This window comes from Canis lupus, chromosome 5 (genome assembly GCF_048164855.1).
Source record: "Canis lupus baileyi chromosome 5, mCanLup2.hap1, whole genome shotgun sequence".
Lineage (NCBI taxonomy): Eukaryota > Metazoa > Chordata > Mammalia > Carnivora > Canidae > Canis > Canis lupus.
This window is the reverse complement of record NC_132842.1, coordinates 80,462,744-80,468,193: the sequence shown is the minus strand read 5'-3', so window position 1 is coordinate 80,468,193 and position 5,450 is coordinate 80,462,744. Positions and strand designations below refer to the sequence as shown.

General features: G+C 60.1%; 1 long non-coding RNA gene across 1 annotated transcript; it reads left to right on the top strand.

Moving 5' to 3' along the window:
* The first annotated feature begins 2,542 nt into the window (after positions 1-2,542).
* On the top strand, positions 2,543-4,886 carry LOC140633069 (uncharacterized). Its single transcript, XR_012030707.1, has 3 exons — positions 2,543-2,636; positions 3,724-4,090; positions 4,416-4,886. It is a non-coding gene; the product is annotated as an uncharacterized lncRNA (long non-coding RNA).
* The last annotated feature ends 564 nt before the right edge of the window (positions 4,887-5,450 follow it).

The following is a 5,450-nucleotide window of genomic DNA, read 5'->3' as shown; positions in this document are numbered from 1 at the left end:
AGCAGCCAAAAAGCCCAGGCCCGGGACGGACCCTCGCTCTTATCACAGCCTCGTCACCCTGGGCTGTGTCAGTGGTGCTCAGAGCCGGCAAGGGCGCCAGAGGGCCCCCCAGTGCCTTCCCCCAACACCGCCTCCACGACGGCCTGGAATGACCAGCTTAGGAAGAGTGAGAGCGACAGGTGTCGCCCCCTCCCTCCGCCCCCCTGCAGCGGGGGCCTTTCCCACACGCGGCCACCAGCTGGGGAAGATGGATGGGCCCTCCCCGGCCAGGGCCTAGGAACAGAGGGCTCATGTCACAGGAGGCTTCACATCCTCGGCTGCAAAGGGCCATAAAACGTTCTGGAGCCAGACATGGGATTCAGGCCATTTTTCCAAGTCATGGGAGATTGGTTGTTTGTTGGAGATTTTTTTCTATCTTTCTTTCTTTCATTTCTTTCTTCTTTTTTTTTTTTTAAGAAGAAAAAGAGAGAGAAGGAGGGAAGACTTTCTGTAGCACTGTCCCCAACTCCAGCTGCCTGTCGCAGTCGTGGTCAGGAGACACCAGTGGTGGCTTCCCGCACAGCCTTCGTCGTCGGCAACCCGCCCTCTGCCTCCGCCCGCCCGTCCAGCCGGGGCCAGGCCACAGCGTTCCCCTCCCTTGCTCCCCCGGAGGGATGGAGGGGCCTCGAGCCTCTAAATCAGGTCCCTCTAGCTCCCTGTCCCACCCGCCCCGGGGTTTGTCAAAAGCAGAGGCGGGGTTGCACTGGAGCATCTGAACAGCCCAGCCAAGAGCAAGGAAATGGGACAGAGCGGGCTCCTTCTGGTCTGACACCCTCCATCCCCGTGTGCACCTTAGTGGGGCGCTCCACTCGATGTTACGCAAGCGCCGGACCTCTCTCTGGGACTCACTGCTCCCTGCTGAGATATGGGTACCGTTGTCCTTTTGATCATGGAGACAGGACTGCTGAGTGCTGACTATGTGCCAGACACAAGGCCTGCTGAGTGTTTACCCACGATCTGCTGTGGCTCACCACCCCCTCACCCTCCACCCCCACAGGGCCACAGATGGGGTGTGAAAGGATTAACGGCTTGCCCTAGGGTCACCCGGCAAGGCGGCGGGAGCTGAGATTTGAACCTGAGCATCTGGCGCTATATGCTGTGCCTCATCCCATGGCCTCCAGCAAATGCTAAAGGCTCTGAATGAAAGCTGGGGGTGCGGGGCGGTCGGGGGGAGCTCTGGCACGGTGGGAGGGACGTCACCCCAGGTCCCACTTTCAGGACAGAACTTCCAGGTTCCTGCCAAACCCTAGGCCAGAGGCATAGATCCTCATCCCGCCCTGCGCCCCAGGCCACCTCCCTCCTTCCCCCTTCCTGGACTTGCTTCACCATCTACTGTCCAGAATTCAAATACCCTGAGGCCACCCCCCACCCCGTCCCCATCAGACTGTGGCGTGTTGGGGACAGAAGCTGATGATTGATTTCTTGAGCCTCCCTAGCTCCAAGCAGAGGGCCTGCCACTGATTCATTCATTCTGCAAGCGTTTATTGAGGACCTACTGTGTGCCCGGCGCTATGTCGGCCCCGGAGCTATGCCAGTGTCCCCTTACACACAGCCCCTGCCTTCCTGGAGCTGACCTTCTGGTGGGAGGGACAGGCACAGATCAAGTTGCTGGGGATCCGCGTGCGGGGGGCCTTAGGCGATGCAGTGGTTGGAGGGCAGGGGTGTCTCTCTCATGTTTACACGGAGACCCGATGCATTAGGAGGAGCAGCCTGGGAAATGAGGAGAAATGTAGCCCAACTTCCTCAGCTTACAGATAGGGAAACTGAGTCCCAGAGAGCTCACACAGCCAGTTAGAAGTTAGAGTTGGGACGAGGTGCCCGGGGGCTCCACACCTGCCCGGGGCTTGGGCGCTTGTTCCCCTCCCCACCCCACCCCACCCCCCAGGAGGCCAGGAAGGGGACAGGGGAGGTGTCTCCAAGCCCGAGGCACAGCCTGGGGAAGAGCAGGAGGGAGGTGACGGGGCCCTGGATCTGCGGAGGAGTGGGGGCTGCGGCCCACCTGCCGGGCACAGAGCCCCTCCTGGGGCTGGCCCGAGCCTCCCCAAGGCCTGCCTGCCCACCCCACTGAGTGGGCTTCAGAAAATTGATTTTCTAACAGCCATCCATCAACCCAGCACATCCAGCTGTTGGCGTGACACCCGCATCCCCAGAGGCTCATCCACCTGAGGAGGAGCTCCCTCCTCCTCAAAATGACCTATGTGATTCCAGGAGCTGGTAACTGGAGACCAGAAGAGCACCTCCCTGGCCCCCTTACCCCCTACCCCACCCCCCAGCAGCCCTGGGAGGGGCCTTCAGGGCCACCTAGCTCACCCCTCCCCCAAGATGCCTCTTTGGCCTCACAGCCACCAGTCTGCTTGAATGCCCCTCAGCGACAGGGCGCTCAGCCCCTCCCGGGGCAGCCCTGGCGATGACTCCAGCTCCACCCAAGACAATGAGGCAAGTTGATATCACACTTGTTCAGGAGATGACAAGATTGGGCTCCACGGCGACCTGGACAGTCCCTAGGAGAGGCAAGGGCCTCTTACTATGGATACGAGGACCCAGTTATAAAGACAGGGGGACCCAAGGCCAAGAACCGCATGTCACCCATGTTGAAGGTAATAGGACGACCCCTCGGAAGATAGGGAGGTGCTGTTAGGATCCCAGGGCAGGAGCTGAGGAGTTGAGCCCAGAGAGGGGATGCAACCTGCCTGACGTCACACAGCCACGGCGGGTAGGCCTTGAGCCAGGGCCAGCGCTTCCCAAGTGTTGGGCCAGAACCATACTCTGATCCACAGGCCTTCCGCAGGCCCCTAGGAGCAGTCAAGACCCCAGAACTCGCACCCTCCTCTCCGTACATCACTCCATCACCCCCGAGGCACTCTGTTTGGCAGGGGCTTGTGGGACAGATGAGCTGGACCCACAGCTGGCAGGAACAGGGCCACAAAGAGTTAAGGCTCTGCTGGGACTGCCTTGATCCCCCTCAGCAGGCAGGAGGAACGGGGGCTTGGGTTTCATGCCACCCCCCACCCTGGCCTGGCTATAAAATACGATCGTGTCTCACTGCTGATTGATGGTCTGGGGAGAACCTTGGGGAGGTGGGCTGGGGCGAGATCAGATTTTCAAGGGCTCAAGCACTGATATTCTATCCGAGGCCTCCTGGAACCCGCCACCGGCCCATCTCCACGGACCCTGCAAGCCCCAGAGGAGCCTGGGTAGTGGAGAGGCCAGGCAGATTGCCACGAAGCAGAGGGTTCCCGGGCCCAGCACCTGCCCCAAGGCCCTCGGGGTCTCCTCCAGTGGCCCTGGCCACCTTGGGCCTGGGCGGCTGCTTACCCACTCGTGCCTTCGTCTCCTCAGTACCTACCAGGTGCCGCCCCTGGCTCCATGGAGCTTTCCATCCAGCAGGCCCACGAAAGAATGAGTCTAGAATTTCGTTCCCACCCCTGGTGTCCAGGACCGAGAACCAGGTCAAGGGTTAAGGGCTGCCTGGGGTTTGGGCTCTGCCTCCAGGCTGACCCGGGCTTGAACCCCAGCTGTGCCGCGGAGGACCGACCCTTCCATGCCTTCTCTGCACGGGGGGCCTGAGACGGTGTCTACCGTTTGGAGGTCCCGTGTGGAGCCAAAGAGGTCGTGAGTGCAGAGCTCTCAACCCGGGGCCTGGCGCTGAGTGAGTATAATCAACGTTGTCCCTTATGATCTCAGGTCCCGGAAGAGGCCCGGCGTCCTGCGTGAATGAATGAGGCGGGTGCGCTGGGCAGTTCATCTGATCCCACCGTGGTGTGTGAGGTGGGGAGACTGAGGCTCGGCGGCAGCATTGCCGTCCTCCTGCGGGCCTCCACCGGAGACTTCCCCCTTTCCTCGTCGCTGACTCCTGGCCTGATAAGGAGGGTCGGCGAGGGCCGGCGAGGGTCGGCAGCCCGAGGCCTTTGCTGGAGGCGCAGCTCAAGGAGAAGCTGTCTTCGCAGACCAGTGAGGTCTCTCTTTTGGCCCCTCGTCAGCCATGGATGTGCAGAACCCAGCCTGGGGACACCCTGGGAGCTGGCGCTGCTCAGCAGAGAACCTGGGACAGGTGAGAGAGCCTGGGACAGGTGGGAGAGCCCGGGTCAGGTGAGAGAGCCCAGGACAGTGAGAGAGCCTGGGACAGGTGAGAGAGCCTGGGTCATGTGAGAGAGCCCAGGGAAGGTGAGAGAGCCCAGGTCAGGTGAGAGAGCCCGGGACAGGTGAGAGAGCCTGGGTCAAGTGAGAGAGCCCGGGTCAGGTGAGAGAGCCCAGGTCAGGTGAGAGAGCCCGGGACAGGTGGGAGAGCCCAGATCAGGTGGGAGAGCCCAGGTCAGGTCGGAGAGCCCCGGCCATGCCCCTTTTCAGCGTCCATCCCTCTCGGGTTCTGCCCCCAGTGTCGGTCACGTGACGGCGTGGGCATTCAATGTGCAGGCTCGAGCACCTGGCTCCCCAGAATTCAGACCCTGGCATCGGATCGCACGCTGGTGCAGCCGCTCTGGAAAGCAGTGTGGACGTTCCTCAAGAAGTTAAGAACAGAGCTGCCCTGCAGCCCAGCAATTGTACTACTAGGGATTTACCCCAAAGGTACAGATGTAGTGACCGAAGGGGCACCTGCACCCCGGTGTTCACAGCAGCAGTGTGCACAGCGGCCAGGTTGTGGAAAGAGCCCAGATGTCCATCGACGGCTGACGGATAAAGAAGACGCGGTGCACACACGACAGAGTATTACTCAGCCATCAAAAATACGAAAGCCTGCCATCTGCATCATAGTGGATGGAACCAGGGGATATTATTCTCAGTGAAATAAGTCAATCAGAGAAAGACAATTGTCACATGATCTCACTCTCAATCATAGGAAACAAACTGGGGGGGGGACGGGGTGGCTGGGGGATGGGCATGGCGGAGGGCACGTGATGTCATGAGCACAGGGTGTTATGTAAGACCGGTGAATCGCTGACCTCTACCTCTGAGACCAATATTACATGTTAATTAATTGAATTTCAATAAAATTTTAAAAACAATGACAACAAAACAAATTCCACCATCATCAATAGCTGTGTGTCCTCTCTCTCTCCAAGCCTCAGTTTACCCCTCTGTTCACTGGGGATAACAGTGGTGAGAGAGGGCAGATGGTTCGTTTCCTGTCTACCCTGGGCTCATGGTAGGTGCTCAGTTAGCATATGAGTGATGGGGATTTCCAGGGCCCAGTCTGGTCCCACAAATAGACTCCAAAGGGAGAAGAACCCGCAGCTGGCAGCTGGCCTTCAGCCCTGCCCCAATCTCCCCGCTTCTCAGCACCCCCAATCCCCGGGCCCCGGGGACCCTAATCCACCCCAGAGTGACATGCACCAAGTGCCCCAACCCAGTGCCCGCCTGCACAGGGGCCGGGGATCACACGGGTCAGGAGAAACCCAAGCCCCTAGACCCAG